This window comes from Petromyzon marinus, unplaced genomic scaffold (genome assembly GCF_048934315.1).
Source record: "Petromyzon marinus isolate PM22_M1 ecotype Great Lakes invasive population unplaced genomic scaffold, UKy_Petmar_22M1.pri1.0 PM_Scaffold_1, whole genome shotgun sequence".
Taxonomy (NCBI): Eukaryota; Metazoa; Chordata; class Hyperoartia; order Petromyzontiformes; family Petromyzontidae; genus Petromyzon; species Petromyzon marinus.
The window spans coordinates 2818540-2837621 of NW_027423057.1; the positions used below are offsets into that span (position 1 = coordinate 2818540).

Consider the following 19082-nt stretch of genomic DNA (forward strand, 5'->3'; position numbering starts at 1 on the left):
CACAGACTCATATAGAAAGCCTCACACACACACAGACTCACACAGAGAGACTCACACCACCACCGCCACCACTCACCCACAGCTCGGTTCCACTCCTGCTCTGGGGTCGGTCCGCGTCTCTCTAACGGCCAAACTGCCAGTGGGAAGCACGTGGCGCGAGACGCGGGGATGGTCCAAGGTAACCACGCCCCCGTGACGTCAGAGCCATGAGCTCCTCCCCCTCACACCTGAGCTCCTCCCCCCCTGCCCCCCCTCGCGACCACGCCCCATGGTCCGCCATTTCCCTCCCCCTCGCTACCCCCCTGCTCCTCCTCGTGACCCCCCTTCCCCCCCCGCCCCTCCACATTCGCAACCCCCCATGCCCCCTCACAACCCCCCATGCCCCCTCACAACTCCCCATGCCCCCTCACAACCCCCCATGCCCCCCCTTTTTCTCCACCTAACGAACCCCCTCTATGCTCCCCCTCACCCCCCCCTTGCCCCCCCTGCCCCCCCTCGTGACCCGCCCCCTCACCCCCCATGCCCCGCCCCCCTCCCCCGCTGCTACTTCCGCTTAGGCCGGGGCCGAGTGGAGGCGGCGCGCGCTGTGGATTGTGGGTGGCGAGCGGCTGATTTGGATTCCCGCTCACGGCCACCGTCAGTGGCTCGCGAAAGCTTCTGAAGCGGCGGCTCGCTGGGCCTCCTCTACGTCGACTCAGCCTGAAGGTGAGAACCTCGCGCGGTGTGTCCACATCAGCAGTGCCGGCGGCGGCGGTGGGGGGAGACAGAGGAGGCGCCTGGCCCACAGCCGTCACGTTCTGCTGAGTTCGCGGCGCTGCTTCAAGCAGAGCTCGGCCCTGCTGCTGCTGTTGAGAGGCACTCCCAGAGGGCCGTGTGGCTGATGGGAATTATAGTTGTGGTTAAATTATAGTTGTGGTTACAGTTGTTGGTCGTGGTTATTGTTGTGTGGTTGTTATTGTGGTGGTTGTGCAGGTGGTGGCACACGAGTTAACCCATAGCACCAGGGTCTAGCCCTCCTCTTGTACCTAGCCAGGCAGAGCAGTCAACCCACGGCACCTGAGTCTGGCCCGTGGCCTCCTCCTGCACTTAGCCTGGCACAGCCGTCAAACCTTGGCACCTGAGTTATTGTGGGGACATCACCGCCACGTAGTGGTGAATGGCGACTGTTGATGTGTGTGGGCTTGTGTGTGAGTATGATGGTGAATGCGTGAGTATCATGGTGATTATCATGGTGAGTGTATCATGGTTAGTTAGTAATACTGAGTGTGAGTTTGACTAATTCTCCCTCTCGCTGTCTCGGCTTTCCCCCCTAACTACCTCGCCTGGTGTACAGGAGGTTGTGGGTTCGACCCCGACGCTGATGCCTGCTGTATATTTGGAGTTTGCGTGTCTCTGTCTCTCCCCGTGGTCGTGTGGACTTTTTCTCCGGGTCCTCCGGTTTTTCCCTCCACATTTAGAAACATTCGTTTAAAGTTTTGACTTAAAACTTTAGTGACTGTGATGATGAGCCACTTCGTTAAGCTATCATTGGTGCCAAGTCGCTTCTGAAAAAGAGATGTTTAGCTGAGTGGACCTTAGTCTAGTTTTCTCTCTCCTTCCCGAGCACAAGAACAAGCAGGAGCAGGGGTAGGAGCATTCTCCACTTAGTGGTGGTGACGACACCACGGCGCTTGTGCCAGGATATGTGCACCACAGATATCCATCACATAGAGACCCATAGAGTCATCACACATAGACCTATACACTCACCACGCACATACCCTCAGACTTGCACAGAGAACCATAGACTCACCACAGAGACCCATAGACTAATCAGACAGAGAACCACAGACTCAAACAGATCCACAGACTCGCACAGAGCCTTATAGACTCACCAAACAGAGACATAAACTCACCAGACAGATACCCATAGACTCAATCGTACCCATACTCACACAGAGACCCATAGACTCACCACAGAAACCCATAGACTCAGAGAGAGACCCATAGACTCACCATACAGACCCATAGAATCACCACATAGAGACCCATAGAGTCATACAAAAACGCATAGACTCACCACACAGAGAACCACCGAATCAAACAGACTCGCACAGAGCCCTATAGACTCATAAAACAGAGACACATAAACTCACCACACAGAGACCCACGGACTCTCACAGAAACCCATAGACTCACCACACACAGATCCATCGACTCACAGAGAGACCCAAGGGCTCGCGTGTGTGGTTATTTAGTTGAAGGTGGAGGGGGATTACCAGCCCCTTGCACCCATCCAGAACTCCCTGTTGCCACTGTGTGGCTGCGAGGCGACGTGAGGTTTACAGCTGGTCAGGTTTGGCGCCCCCCCCCCCCCCCCCCCAAAATAGCATTTCTCACAACCACCACTGCGTTATCGACCGTCGCCATTCGCCAATAAGTGACAGTGACGTCACCACGGCGCCTGTGCCAGGCCAGGTGCACTTTGAAGCCACGTGAAGTGTCGAAGGCTCGCTGACCGGAGGTCCTGGAACAGACCCAGGTGCCATGGGTTGGCTGACTGAGATGACTGGCAGATGCACCACCTGTTCCCTGTACTGTGCCAAATTGCTGCATATTTATCATCCGGTGTTCCGCTCGTTGTTGTGAGCGTCACTCCTCTGTTGTTGGTGGAGGGCGACTGTCTCCAACTGCCCAGTAGAAGCGTCCTTCACGAGCCTCCCTCGCAGAGGCCGATCCCGACACCGCTGGTACCAGTCGTCGGCAAAGCCCACTCAGCTCCACATCCTCCCGTACCGCATCAGTCCACCTCCACTCCAGCCCATGGCGTGCCCGCCCATCTACTCTCAACCACTTACACCACATATTCGTTAACGATGCGCACCCTAATCTGCCACTACAGTTGTGTGCAGGGTGTTGTGATGTCACGTAGTTAGACGTTTCTCCTGGTCCCCCCCCTCCGTTATAACGCGCCATCTATCTATGGCCTCGTCGCATTGGCCTTCATGGACGAGTGGTGATGGTGAAAGATGATTCAGCGGTGGACACTGAATTACCGGGGCCCCATTTAACGTTCAGGTGACACGGGGCACGGTACGTGAAGAACCTCTTATCTGTCCTGTAAGCAGACTCCTCTGCGTGGGATATTTAACACCTCTTAATGCACAGACAACAGCCAACTCAGCCTTGCCTGCCGGAGGAGCTCGCTGATGATCGGACAGTGTCCAGATCTCTCAAGGATCTGTGAGCTACTCGCACACAAAGATCCCCCGTGTAGCCTTTAACAGACTGTTGGGGCAAGTGCTTTATAACATCATCAAAGGGGCGCTGCAATATGATGCAATCAAAATCACCGATCAGAGATTTTCCTATATATTGTCTTTGTTGATCGTGAATCGAGACTAATTGTATTGATTCCACTCAATCGATCTGGCAGCAAGCTCAAAATGTCCGATTTTATCTGCAATATTTTGCATTTCACAGATCATTCAAAGCAACGGTATTGATGCCCGATTTGTATGAGTGGGTGGGTGGCAGGGTGAGTGGGTTTGTGAGTGGGTGAGTGAGTGTGTGGGTGGCTTTAGTAGTTGAGCGGGTGGGTGAGTCAGATAATGAGGCACCGCAGTGGTGAGATGTTAACTCCCTCGCCCAGAATACAGGATGTAATCAATTCGATCCCGACCCTGAAGCTGTATATTTGGAGTTTTCATCTTCTTCCGTGGTCGCGTCGATTTTTTTGATTCCTTGGGGTTTGTTTTACACGTAGGCTTTCGCGACCAATATTATCCATAATAGAGGTTTTTTTTTTGGGTTAGATCGCGTAAATATATAAATGTGTCGTTAAAACCCACCACCACCCGACACAGCCAACTAGTAAGGGTTGTCACGTAATCAGAACATGCCAATTTATCACTAGTACAGCACACCGGTGTGTTGGAGAGTCAAGCCACAACATTTACAATCTGAGTACAACGTTTCGCCAGTAATTACAACTAGCTTCATCAGGCGACAGCCAGATTTGTGGAGAAGTTAGTCTGTTTCGTTCCTTATAAAGAGGCATAGATGTGGTGACCAAACTTTGGCGCTCTTGATGCAAAGTGGGGAGGGGGGGGGAGATTAATGAGTCAACGTACATTATGCATGCGCATTATGCGAACCCTTTGCGCTTGTCCTTCCGGTCCATTGTGTGCATTAAAATAGCCGGGTTTTCCCTCCGCATTTAAAATCAACATGCGTTTAAAGGCTTTGAATGCAATAAATGTTTACGTGATAAGCCACTTCGTCGACCTATTATTTGTAATCAGGTCACTTGATATACCTCTGTGGGCCTTACCTGGTAAAATAAAAAAAATTGTTTAGTTTCAGTTTATTGGATGGTTGAGTGGGTAGGTGGGATTTTGAGTGCGTGGGTGTGTCAGTTGGAGATTGAGTGGGTGTCAGGGTGAGTGGGTGGGTAAATTGGTGAGTGAGTGAGTGTGTTTGAGATCCAGTGGGTGGGTTTGTGTGAGTGGGTGGGTGAGTAGGTGGCTGAGCCGGAGAGTGGAGTGCCATGGTGGCGAGATGTTAACTGCCTCGTCTTTTATAAACTAGGTCATGGGTTCGATCCCGACCCTGACGTCTGTATATTTAGAGTGAGTGGGTGTGTAGGTGGGTGCATAGGTAAGTTCTTGAGTGAGTGGCTTGGTGTGTTGATGAGTCAGTGGGTTAGTGAGTGAGTGAGTGGGTTTGTGAGTGGGTGAGTGAGTGTGTGGGTGGCTTTAGTAGTTGAGTTGGTGGGTGAGTCAGATAATGAGGCGCCACAGTGGCGAGATGTTAACTCCCTCGCTTGGTATATTGGAGTTCGTAGGTTCCCCCCAACCCTAAAGCCTGTATACATTTGGAGTTTGCATCTTCTCCCCATGGTCGGGTGGAATTTTCTCCGGGTTCTCCGGGTTGTCCCTCCGTATTTAGAAACATGCATTTATAGAATTTGGCTGCTATAACGTTCTACGTGAAAAGCCACTTCATTGAACTGTTATTTGTGGTCACGTGGCTTCTGAAAAATATCTATTTTGCTGTGGGCCTGACCTGGTAAAATAAAAAAATATTTTTAAAATGTAGTTTAGTGTGTGGATAATTGGGTGGGTGGGTGAGTGGGCAAGTGCATGGGTGAGTGCCTGGGTGGGTTTATGGGTACTGAGTGGCTGGGTGAGTCAGTGCCTGGATGCATGTGACGGTGGGTGTTTAAGTGAGTGGGTGACTGTGTGGGTTAGTGGGTGGGAGAGTCATATAGTGGGGGGCCACAGTGGCGATATGTTAACTACCTCGCCTCGTATACAGAAGGTTGTGGGTTCGATCCTGACCCTAATGCCTGTATATTTCCCTCCACATTTAGAAACATGTATTTAGAGGAGTTAGTTGCTATAAATGTATACATGATAAGCCTCTTTTTTGAGCTATAATTTTTGGCGATGGTGCTTCTGAAAACAATATTCATAGCTCAGTGGGCCTTACCTGGTAAAATAAACCTGGTTGAGTTAGTGGGTGGTTGAGTTAATGGGTAGTTTAATTATTGGGTGGCTTTATTATTGTTTGGTTGAGTGATGGGTGGGTGGATGATTAGTTATTTGGGTAGTGGGTGATTTGGTGAGTCGGTGAGTGGCTGAGGGAGTGGGAGGTGGTTGGGTGAGTGTGTGGGTTAGAAATGGAGTGGGTGGCAGGGTGAGTGGATGTGTAAGTGGGTGAGTGAGTAGGTGAGTGGCTGGGTAATTAGGTGAGTGGCTCGGTAAATAATTGAGCAGCTGGGCGAGTAGGTGAGTGTATGGGTGAGTGTGGGTGGGTATGTGGTTGGGTGAATGAGTGTGTGGGAAGGAGGTTAGGTGGGTAGTGGGTGGGTTATACATTGAGTGAGTGCGTTAGTGACTGGGTGAGTGAGTGGGTGGGTTAGCGATTGAGTGGCTCGGTGAGTGAGTGCTGGGTCGGTGAGTGGGTGAGTAGGTGAGTGTGTGGGTGTTAGTGGGTGGGTGATTGATGGGGTGGGTGTGTGAGTGAGGAGATGGGTGGGTGGGTTGGTGAGTGCATGAGGGAGTAAGTGGGTGGTTGGGCGTGTGCATAAGTGAGTGGGTCAGTGAGTGGGTGTGTTGGTGTGTGTAGATTAGTTTGGTATGAGATTGAGTGGGATGCTGGGTGAGTGGTTGAGAAGATAGGTGGGCAAGTTAATGAGTGAGTGGGTGGGTGAGCGGAGGGGTGAGTGACGGGTTGGGTGAGTGAATGGGTGAGTGACGGCTGGGTGGGTAATTTAACATGGGAAGTTGAGTGGGTAAGTTAGCGTGTAAGTGAGTGGATGGTTGAGTCAGAGAGTGAGGCGCCAAGGTGGTGAGATGTTCACTATTTTGCCTAGTATACAGGAGGTGGTGGATTCGATCCCGACCCTGTCGCCTGTATATTTGGAGTTTGTAAGTTCTCACCCGTGGTCGCCTGGATTTTGTTCTAGATCCTCAGGGTTTTCCCTCTGCATTTAGAAGCAACATGCGTTTAGAGGATTTGGCTGCAATAAATGTATCTGTGATAAGCCACTCGTATATCTATCATTTGTAGCCAGGTCTATTCTGAAAAGGATCTATATAGCTCAATGGGTCTTGCCTGGTGAAATAAAAAGTAAATTTCGGTTTAAAGCTTTCATGACTGCAAGGATTCATCTTCTTGGTTCTTTCGGTAAAGTCACGTAGAATGGTAATAAAATAATAAAATAAAATAAGACAATAAAATTCTCACGACGTTTTGGCCACAACACAAGTGGCCTTCTTCAAGTGAAGAGACAGGTCTGTCCGGAAGACAGAGCTTGAATGAACGCTGACATGCAAGGACCGCGTCTATTAAGCTGTGTGGGCGGAGTTAATATATGAATTTGCATGTTACCTGCATCACCTCCGGAGAGGAGGAGGGAGGGGGCTGGGAACACAGGCAGAGAGGAAACAAGAAAAGGGGCAAGTGCAACAGCCAAGGTGCGCTGTTGTGTCCTGAGTTGCCTTATGACTATGCTGTAAACTGGACTACTATATAATACAATATTATACCTTCCAATCTAAACTACATGGTATAACATCATATCATAGACAAATTCCACTTTTGAATTATGCAATACGTTACTTTACACTACCCTATACTTTAGATTATAAACTATTAGACTTGTGATATTACATTATGTCTTATTCTTTGAACCCAACTATATACCACACTGATGTATATTCATTATGCAATTACGATGCTATATATTGCCTTATGAGTTATGTTAAACATTACAATGTTATACTATTAATTATTATACTACATGTTGTAAACCATACCATTGACCGTGGTGTAAGAAGTATTAAGAGGCAGTGCCAGCGAAAGGGCTGCGGTCTGAAAATCACCATAAAATACAATCAATTAAGAACCGAAATGGTTTAAAACATCTTTCCAATGGTTACTAAGCCAGAATCCATCTTCTCGGTTGAAATTGTCTCTGTGCTTGTATATGTGGATGGCCTCATGAACGAATCTCTCATGGTAGCCGGTTGGCTTGCAAAGAACCTCTGTCTTGGAGAAGTCAATGTCATGTGAGCCCACTGAATTATAACAGTGATCTGCCACAGCAGAGGCGTTCGTCCTACCGTGTTTCATGTCTGCTTTATGTTCGCGGATGGGGTCCGATATATGTCGTATGGTTTCTCCAATGTAGCTGCTACCACAGAGGCACTTTAGTTTGTAAACGCCCGGGTACTGTATGTCTGGAACCACATCCTTTACAGATGGAACCAGATCACGGATTTTTTGTACTGTGTTGAATCGGACCTGGATCTTGTGTTTATTCAGGATTTTGGAGATATTTTTGTGACCCCCGCAATGTACAGTGAGGGAAAAAAGTATTTGATCCTCTGCTGATTTTGTACGTTTGCCCACTGACAAAGAAATTATCAGTCTATAATTTTAATGGTCGGTTTATTTGTGGTGAAGGTTGTTTTGAAAACGAGCTATGTAGCTCATTGGGCCTCACCTGGTAAAATAAACATAATTCATTGTGTAGGTGAGTGAGCAGTGTGTGAGTGAGTGCATACGTGTGTAGGTGAGTGGGCGGTGGGTGAGTGAGATATTGGGTTAGAGATATAGTAGTGGGTGGCTTGCTGAGTGGGTGAGTGGCTCGGTGGTTAAGTTAGTGGGTGGTTTAATTAATAGGTGATTTAGTTTGTGAGTGGTTGAATTATTGGGTGGTTGACTGATGGGTGGGTGAATAATTCCGTGGTAATGGGTGAGTAGATGAGTGGGCGGGTGGTTGGGTGAGTGGGGGATTAGAAATTGAGTGGATTGCAGGGTAAGTGGATGTGTAAGTGGGGTGGGTAAGTAGATGAGTGGCTGAGGGAGTGGGCAGCTGGTTGGGTGAGTGGGTGGGTTAGAAATTGAGTGGGTGGCAGGGTCAGTTGATGTGTAAGTACTGGGTGAGAAGGTGAGTGGCTCATTGAGTAAGTGAGTGGATGGGCGAGTAGGTGAGTGGATGGATGAGGGAGTGAGTGGGTGGGTGAATTAGTGGGTGGGTGAGTGGATGTTTGGGTGGGTGGATGAGTGAGTGTGTGGGTAGGTGGTTAGGTGGTTAGTGTGTGCGTTAGAAGTTGAGTGGGTTAGTACCTGAGTGAGTGAGTCGGCGGGTGGGTTGGTGAGTTCGTTGTTGGATGAGTGGGTGAGTATTAGTGGGTAGGTATGTAGGTGAGTGATTGACTGTATGGGTGGGTGAGTGAGTGAAGAGATGGGTAGGTGGGTTGGTTGGTGGGTGCGTGAGTGAGTGAGTAAGTGGGTGCGTGAGTGCATAAATGGCTAGGTGAGTGAGTTTGTGGGTATGAGATTGCGTGGGTGGTTGGGTGAGTGGTTGAGAATTAATTTTGATGAGTTAGTGGGTGGGTGAGTTGGTGAGTGAGTGGTTGGGTTAGCGTATGGGTAAGTGAGCAAGTGGTTGGGTGAGTGTGTGGGGTAGTGAGTGATTGAATAAGTGGGTGAGTGAGGGGCTGGGTGGTTGGCTTGGGTAGTGAGATTGTGGGTGGGTAAGTGAGTGGGTGAATGGGTGTATTGGTCGGTGAGTGTGTGAGTAAGTTAGTCGGCACATGATTGAGCGGGTGGCTGGCTGAGTGCGGGAGAAGATGGGTGGGTGAGTTAGTGGGTAGGTGAGTTGGTGCGTGGTTGGGTGAGTGAGGGAGTGACTGGTGGGTGGGTAAGTTAATGTGGGAGGTTGAGTGGGTGAGTTAGTGTGTAATTGGGTGAGCGGGTCAGAGAGAGGGGTGCCACTATGGTGAGATATTAACTACCTCACTGAGTATACAGGAAATCGTGTATTCGATTCTGACCCTGCTGCCTGTATATTATGAGTTTTAATGTTTTGCCTGTGTCCTCGTGGATCTTTCTCCGGGTCCTCCAGATTTATCCCTCCACATTTAGAGTCAAGATTTGTTTAGACGATTTGGCTGCACTAAATGTCAGCTTGATAAGCCACTTCGTTCACGTATCAGTTGTAGCCAGATCACTTCTAAAATGTTTTATATAGCTCTGTGGTGCTTACCTGTTAAAATACAAAATAGTTTAGTTGTAGTTTATTGGATGGGTGATTGGGTAGGTGGGTAGTTCGGTGCGTGGGTGGGTTAGAGGTTGGGTAGGTGGCAGGATGAGTGGGTGGGTGAGTAGATAAGTGGCTGGTGAGCAGGTGGGTGGGTGAGTGCATGAGTTATAGATTAAGTGGGTGGATGGGTCAGTGTGTGATTTGGGGCATGAATAGGTGAGTGGGTGGGTTAGTGGAGTGTTGAGTGAGTGGGTCGTTGAGTTAGTGAGTGGGGGGTATGCAGGTGGGTTCGTAGGTAAGTGGTTAAGTGAGTGGCTGGGTGTGTTGATGAGTGAGTGGGTTTCGCGATTGAGTGGGTGCCAGGGTGATTGGGTTCATGAGTGCTTTGGCTGGGTGTTTGAGTGGTTGGGTGGGAGGCTGAGTCAGAGTGGAGCGCCAGGGTATCAGAATGTTAACTCCCTCGCCATTTGTATAGGACATCGTGGGTTCGATCCCGATCGTGACGCCTGTATATTTGGAGTTTGCATGTTCTCCCTGTGGTTGCATGGATTTTTCTCTGGGACCTCAGAGTTTTTCATGTATATTTAGAAATATACATTTAGAGGCTTTGGCTGCTATAAATGTCCACGTGATAAGCCACTTCTTTGAGCTATCATTTGTTTGCCATGTCATTTCCGACAAGGATCTGTATAGCTCAGTGGGCCTTACCTGGTGAATTTAAAATAATTCAATTGTAGTTGAACTATTTTAAGTGAATAGGTGGATGAGTGGGTCGGTGGGTTGGTGAGTAGCTGGTTTAGTAAGTGAGAGGTTGGATGAGTGGGTGGGTGGTTGAGTTGTTGGTTTAGAGATTCGGTACGTGGCAGGGTGAGTGAGTGGGTGGGTGGCTTTACGAGTGGGTGGGTGGGTGGATAAGTCAGAGAATGGGGCGCCATGGTGGCTAGGAGATGTTAACTACCTCGCCTGGTATATTGAACTTCGTAGGTTCGATCCCGACCTTGACGCCTGCTGTATATTTGAAGTTTGCATGTTTTCCCCGTGGTCGTGCAGGTTTTTCTCCAGTTTCTCCAGTTTTTCCCTGCACATTTAGAAACATGAGTATTTTGAGCATTTGGCTGCTATAAATTTCCATGTGATAAGCCACTTCGTTAGGCTATCATTTGTGGCCAGGTCGGTTCTGAAAAATAGCTCTGGTAAAATAAAAAATGGTTTCATTTATAGTCTACATAGGATTGACTTCCCAGGAAGTAACACTCATTGTATAAACCCCAGAAGAATATTGTTTTGAGTCACCCAAACCAGAATGTGAACTGATATATTCGTATTTTCAAGCGAGGTTCTCGGCCACAGACCACCTGGACAAATATGATGTAGTTTAGTTTGCATATGAATTATTACTTGGGGTTTGTTGACATGATAAAGTTAATGTTTTCTTTGACATGTCTATTGTGTTGTACACTCTGACAGGGGCTCAGGCTTGTTGGGGCAGCATCTGGCTGAAATGCACCTTCACAACAGGAAGATTGGAGAGAGGCTTCACAAGGAAGAGAAAACTATCGGTATTGAATCATGAAAATGTAAAACATGTGGAAAACTAGGCCCACCGATCCAACCCTAGCATCATGTCAACTATGTATTATGTTGACATTCCTTCGCACTGAGAGTAGGCATGCTAATCGGATCTAATGAATATGTGTAAACAGGCGATTTGTGTGTAAACAAACACACATTTCATACAGCTGTTTATTAATCGTAAAAATCAAGCGATTGAGCTAGTGAATGAGATAGACACATGCTGTCATTATTTCATACATGAACACAACTAGCCAGCCAGCAGTCATGCTTTTCCACACCTAATCACATTCATCTCTTTGTTTTAGCCATCTTTGTGATGAAGGGAACTGTATTGTTCATGTGTGTGCAATGTACTTTTCAGAATATGAATTATGTTGGGTAATATATGAATTATGGCTATTAAAAGTATCTGTATTTAAGTCCATCAGGGCAAACTCTTCTGCAAAGGAGACTTAGAGCATTCAACATTGCGTCCCTTTATATTTTTGCTAATTGCAATATTTTTCGATTTAAAGCTTTCGTGACTGCAGGGATTCATATGCTTGGTTCTTTCGGTAAAGTCACGTGGAAGGGAAATAATAAAATAATACAAATAAAACATTATATAATAAAATTTTCACGAAGTTTCGACCACAACGCAAGCAGACGTCCTCAGATGAAGAAACAGAGCTGTCGGAAAGACAGCGCCTTAATGAACACTGGGCAGTGAACACTGGGCAGTGTTCATTAAGACGCTGTCTTTCCGACAGCTCTGTTTCTTCACCTGAGGACGGCTGCTTGCGTTGTGGCCGAAATGTCGTGAGAATTTTATTATATTATGTTTTATTTGTATTATTTCCCTTCTACGTGACTTTGCCGAAAGAACCAAGAATATAATCGCAATATGTTCAGGAGATAAATGTCAAGGTCTGCTAGCCAAAAGAAGGCTTTAGGAGAGAGTTCATGTAGTTTTGCTATTCATTCATTAAAGGGCAATAGAGTAAATGCTAAAATAAATGTTTCCAGCGAATTTTTTTATATACGCTAGATTTACAAGTCTATAATGTACAGAAAATACCATGGTTGGCCAGACCATCGCTCGGCATCTGCATGTGGCTCCTGGGCAGTTCAAGTGTGGCTCTGCAGAGGCGCTGCTAATTTGTAACTCTTCAATTTAACTTTATATGAAGTGAGAACAATCTGGTATCGGAGGCAGGCCATGAGTACTCCCAGGGCACTGAGATTTCTAAACTCAAAATTCCACAGCCAGTCAACACGAGTCAACTTCTGTATGGCTAATCTTTATCTCTTGTGGCTCCCGTGGCCATCTAAAGATTATGGTATGCTGCTGGTAGGGTCAGGAAAGTTGGTCACCCTTGGTATATGCGTTGATGATTTTGTGCAATGTTCAGCTGCTCCGTCACGACAGGGGTCCCAGTCAGTTTGAGACTGCTAAATTAAGGTTCTCATGTGCTTTACAGATTTTGATACAAATTTCAGTCTTGAATTTCTCCCAACAGGTATGGACCCTGGGCAGGAGGATGTAGAGTATGTGGGTTTCATACGGCTATATGCTGTGGTTACATCCCACATGTGATCTCCGCTTTAAAGTCATGAAACTGGTTGTAGCCCATTTAAATTTTAATATACCCGTTTAACACGTAGGCTTTCGCGGCCAATATCCATAATATCGGTTTTTTTGGGTTGGATCGTTGAAATAGAAATTTGTCGTTATACCCGCCACCGACACAGCCAATTCGTAAGGTTTGTCACATAAACAGAACATTCCAATTCGTGAAGGGCTCACAAGTGACGTCATCACATCTATCCCTCCAAGGAATGAAACAGGAGGATTTCTCTACGAATTTGGCTGTCCACCTAATGATGATAGTTGTAAATACTGGCGAAACGTCATACTCAGATTGTAAATGTTGTGGATTTTCTCTCCAACACTTCGGTTTGCTGTACTAGTAGCGGATTGGCATGTTCCGTTTACGTGACAACCTTACAAATTGGCTGTTAGGTGGTGGTAGGTTTAACGGCTCATTTATTTTTATGCGATCTAACCCAGAAAAAAGCATATTATAGATTTAATATACCCTTTTGTTGAAGGACAGCCTGGGTGACCAAAGTTTTATAGGAGCGGCAATAATGTTTACTTGATTAAATTAGTTTTATCATGGAGCGGTAAAATCAGCTGTTGTTCAGATGTCAGTCTAATTAGTATTACATCGTAGAAATATGAGAGTCCTTTGTGTAATAGTCTATTAACCACTGATGATGGTAACATTGGTTTAAGGTTACATTTTAAGAACTAGATTGACGTACATTTTTTCTTGCATAAGTACACAAATTTATAAAACAGTATATTTGATGAAAAAATGCATATATTTTCTTCAATTGCACAGAGTTGTACCTTTGATAACAGGGCACACAGTTACAACTGACATCACCAGATGTCACTCAAGTTCCCTCAGAGATCGATCTTGCATAACCAGTGTTCACGTAATCAGTTATGTTTTCGCTAATTACCAATTACACTCAGCCGGGTTTGACAGACTTGTATGAATGTATGTTGCACTTCCTTTCCACCGTACATAGCCAACCGTGCTAAACGGAGGTGCGGGAATTAAGCGCAGAACCTATCGTTAGGATCAATGCTGTTGTAATTTTTTATGAGGATATCAATTGGTGGCTAGAATGAGATGTTCAAAGACTACAGCATGATAATCGGTACATAACATGAGTGTCGAATTATGTCTTAAGAATTACCCAGCCATTTGTACATAAAATTCAACGTTTCTGGGTGACCGTGTTCTTCATTGCAAGGCCCGCGGGCCGGTGGCAGTCCCTGGTGTCCTTTTTACTGCGACCCCTGACGTGCAGTCCCCGACAATACACACAAGTGAAAACACCCCATCATGCTGTCAAACCCCCCAATGGTTTCAAATGTGAGATGGCTCTTTCACTGATAATGTCTTATTCGCGAAAGTGGCCCGCCTCCGAAAATGAGTGAATATCACTGTTTTAGGTCAAGGATTGGCCAAATAAAGTAGGTATTATTTGCTTATGTTTTTAAATGTCTGTAATAAAACTATATTTATGCCACCAGCTGAATGAGTGGCAGGAGGACTCGGTTTCAGGTTCGTAAGCCGTTTCACTCTCGCCCTTAACCCTTTCCTGTTCCGAGACGACTGCTCATTTCAGGATGGGTCTCGTTCACCACCGAATCTCGGAACGCGCAAGTGGTTCAGCGGTATTTTTTTTTAGAGAGGCATAGCGCCGTTGTTTTTAAAGACATTGTACTCGCCGCAGAGCACCGTAGCGACAGGACAGCACTCTATTATAGCTGGTACCAAACTGTGCTACACACCTTCCCGCACGGCCTTGTGGGATCCTCGGTACCGATAAAGTTATTTAATATTTACTTCCTATTACGTTCCGATGACGTACACGAGATTCAGCGGTGAACGGGATGCACCCCGCAACTTGCAGTCATCTCGGAGCAGGAAAGAGTTAATACATGCAGCAGTGTAGCTCATCATGTGCACAGCCATATGGGAAACCCATTTGATCGCAGTGGGTTTTCGAGGTGACTTTAAAGGTAAAGTGGTGTTTCACACGCAGGCTTTCGCGACCAATATTATTCATGATAAAGTTTTTTTTGGCTTAGATAGCGTAAGTGTAAATGCGTCCGTACACCCACATCCACCCAACACAGCCCATTAGTAATGTTTCTGACATGAACAGAACGTGCCATTTATGTTATTGCTCGGCACTCTGGTGTGTTAGAGAGGAAACGCAGAACATTTTCAAACGAGTACGACCTTTCGCTGGTGATTACACCCAGCATCATCAAGCAATTGCCAGAAGCGTTCTGGCTTCTGGCAATTGCCTAATGGCAATTGGAGTGGGTGTACGACGCATGTAAATTTATGCGATCTAACTCTAAAAAAACGTTATCATGAATAAAGTGGTGTTGTTTTTTGCGTGGTGTGCAGCTTCGGTTGGGGGAATTTTTCCGGGACGTAGAGGTGGTTCCGGCACTGCTCCACGGTGACCTATGGACTGGGAACGCTGCAGAGATTAATGAAGGGCCCGTCATCTTTGACCCAGCCTCCTTCTATAGGCACTCGGAGTACGAGCTTGCCATCGCTGGGTAAGAAAAAACTACAAACAACCAAAACAATTGCAGCAACTGCCGTTCACTGCCCTGTCTATGGCATGCAAGGTTCATTCGTATAACCTCAGTGTGGCAAGGGCTGGCTCATTAAATAAATAACAGAGACCAGGTAGAGTTGTGGTTGAGATGTCTACATGCTTAGGTCTCCACCCTCTCTATTTGCTAACTTACAAAGACTCATCCTTCCTTGCTAAGGCTTTTTGGGCAAATCCTGTTAAAGCTGATACGGTGCACAAAACACTAGTGGAACGATAAAACTCTTACTTATCCACGGCACTTGAGGATGCTTGAATGTTCCAGAAACACAGTTTGTCGAACAAGGAAGACAAGTTGCCACTGATGTGCTTTACCAGAAATCCAAGCTGAAGATAATTCATTACACGTCAAATGGAATTCAAACCCTCAGAGCTGGGATATGCTTCAGTGAACAAAAACACATTTGACATGATGTTTACTGTGCAGCCATTGGTGACTAAGTTGAGACCACAGCATTCCTGCCCTCAATTCGCAGGAACGTTTGTTGATAGATGGCTCACTGAATTTTGAACGGAGGACCTCAATGGCATTGGCTCGGTGCTCTGACATTGAAATTAACCTCGAGCCACTCAATTTCCTGCATTACGTTGAATTTGTGAAAATGTTGTTCATTGTTATGTTGTTCATACTGGAACAGCAGCATTGTAAGATTTTGAATGTTTGGTGTTGTTTGGGTACAGGATGTTCCAGGAGCTTTAGCTCCACGCTTCACTCATCCTACCACGCTCTCATCCCAAAGTCACAAGGCTTCGGCAAGAGCCAGAAGCTCTAGCAACTCTTCCACTACCTGAACCACTGGAATCACTTTGGGACAGGATACCGAGGGTCATCCATCTCCACCATGCGCAGTCTCCTCAAGTGAATGAACGGTGCAGGAAATCGTGGGCTATGGTGTATGACTATAAAAATTATTATCGGCCATGATATACATTGTTGAATAAAGGCCTTCCCTAAGCCACCACTCAATCTCACAAAACTAGTCCATTTAAATGCTGTGCAATGCCCTAGGCATTCCACGTGAGTGTGACCGGGGGTCCCTTTGTTCCACATCCTGGCCGTGATCTCCACGCGAAAACTGGGTCAGTTAATGTCCGAATCAGAATCTTTAATTAGGCTGGACGAATCTGATGAGCTATGAAGCTCTTTTTTTCACAGATGTCCAGTCGGGGCGAGTCAGAAAGTTACAACAACAAACAACAGTACAAACAGATAGGAGGGCAAAGTAAAGGAACGCGAAGCAAATTTTGACTTAAAACTTTCGTGACTGCAGGAATTCATATTCTTGGTTCTTTCGGTAAAGTCACGTAAATAGAAAACAAAAAACAATAAAATAAAGACCGCTTGTGTTGCGATTGAAACGTCCTGGGTTTTTTGCTTTTATTATTTTCAATTTATTTTTTATTTGTTTTATGTATTTAATTATTTAATTTGAATTTGATTTCTTGTTTTCTATTTACGTGACTTTATTTACGTGACTTTACCAAGAATATGAACGCTAAGCAAGTCATGAAATAAAAATATGTAAGAGTTCAAATTGCATTAGTGCATCAATTCCTGCCAAATTTTTTTATCACCAAATGCCATTTTGGGCAATGCAGTATAACAAAAACAATCCCAGATGTTTGGCTAGTACCAGTTACAGTGTATGTTTTTGTTGTTGTTTTGCTATGGGAGTAAACCCATGCAGAGAAAGGGACCAGAATTAGGAAAGCGAAACCAGGCACTCCTTCAGAAGATGCCATGCACGGGCGTGACCACTGCACCACCCTGACGCCCAAACAAATGTAATTCAAATAATCTACAATACTGGCAAATAAACCCTATTAGTGTCAACCGAATATCCGGACAATCTGGCCTGTGTATAGCTGCATCGGTGTTTCTATAAGTCGTATTCAAATTGCCTGCTATGAATAATATTTTAAAGTACAGGTTGCCCACCTCTGGTTTTATTTAACTTACCAGTTGTACTCATTCTGTTTGTCACAGGTAATATGGCAAGGAAAATATTTCGCAGCACGATTAGGACAATTATGGTGACACATGTGACCCCCTCTACACAAGTAACAGTTGAGAGTCAATGCTGTGATGTTGTGCGATTGGTGCAAGCGACCCCATCGTTGTGTTTTAATGTTGAGCAGTTAAACTTGCACTGTTGTGGGGTGAGGTCAAGGCCGATGTCTGCTTGCAGCGGTGTCAAGATGAGCGTTTTGAAGAGGCTCGCGAAGGATGATACTTGGCAGTTGGGTGCAGTCTCCCTCCATTAACAACAGAGGGCAGAGGAGCGACACTCACAACAATTGGCTGAGCACTGGGCGTATACAACGCATGAAGTCGGCAGCAAGTTTATCTCAGGGAGTTGACCCGCACACGACAACTGGGTCTGTCCCGCGTGTTCACGCTATAACGCGGTTGCCTTCATTTAGGGAACGCGCACCGCCATAAGGCGACTTGTGAGCGGTCGACGCCGAACTACTTTCTTGAGCTGCGCGGTTGAGCGAGACGAGACGGTAACGCGGCGGCGTCCCCTCAAGTTGTTTGTAACCCAATTCTGACTGCGCAGTAAGAGGCGGTGGGGGGGTCACCAAGTGACACGCAGCTTGACCGTGGAGTAGACCGCGAGGACGCCAACGTCGCCTAGGCAACGCCGCCCCCCTCTGGCTCTGCCTGCCTCGCTCTGTGCACGTGAGGTGTCAACCACGTGACGCGGGCCACTGCGCGCGTTGCGTCACCGCTCACCGTGGGGGCCCCTCCGCTACGTCCACATCGTACAGTCGCACATTCATTAATAGTCACACTCTTAATCATGTTTATGGTCATCGTCATTAAAGGTGAGTTTAATAATACTACTACACAATGTGTGCATTAATATATACGGCATGAATAAAACGCACCTGTAAATATCCTAAGTAAGTTTGACCTGACATTATTGCACAACAATTGCCCAGCCACCGTGGGATGTTTATCCTCCAATGTGTATCTGGCTCTGACCTGACTTATATAAAAGTGCAGCTCTGCAATTGCTTGGTCACACCACCGCTGGTGAAAAGACCTTCATGAGAGCAAACTCTTTACGAGTATTTGGTCTACTTTTCCATATAACAATAGGTTTTACCCTTTCTGGCAATACAACAGGTGTCAAGATGTTAAAACACCAAACAGAATCCTCATTCAAGGAATCCTGTCTGCATTAACCACACGTACTTGTGGTGAACATTCTTTGAAACTGATTAGTCCACACCAGGAAGGTCCCATATTCTACTTTTCCACGTTGACCAGATGTGTTGGAAGAGCCGGCTGAAAGCCACACTTTGCTGCATCACACACGACTTGCCGATCAGCTGTGGTGTGCCCATTTAGCGACCTCTGGTCTGTGAGTTCCGTTTACTAACCATTAACAGCATGGCAGCTTTCTAATTGGCTTGTGTGACAATTCACCTGTGTCATTATCTCTTGTACTGCCTGAAATAAGTTTTGGCGTAAGGGAGGGAAATTATGACTCACCCACCTGCACCTGCCTTGTGCTCCCAGACACCTAAGGACCTTACTACCGCTGTGAGAAATTGACGGGCGTAGACTGCTGTATGGCGATGATGTATTCACGTCGTTCCTGCTGTTTTCCTCTTTTGCTAGGTGATGCAATTGGTGTGCCAACACCTCCAGATGCAGTTCCTGAAGGACCTGGGCATTCGGGACATGTTCGTTTTGCCTGTGATGAATGAGTTTGTCCGAACACACAGGGAAGTCAGCCTGTTCCTCGAGGTGCGTTTCCCA

The 19082-nt window shown here is 46.6% G+C and overlaps 1 long non-coding RNA gene across 1 annotated transcript; it reads left to right on the forward strand.

Annotated features, from left to right (window-relative positions):
- Positions 1–11981: 11981 nt before the first annotated feature.
- LOC142922509 (uncharacterized) lies at positions 11982–17149 on the forward strand. The gene is made up of 2 exons (XR_012940106.1): positions 11982–15251; positions 15992–17149. It is a non-coding gene; the product is annotated as an uncharacterized LOC142922509 (long non-coding RNA).
- The last annotated feature ends 1933 nt before the right edge of the window (positions 17150–19082 follow it).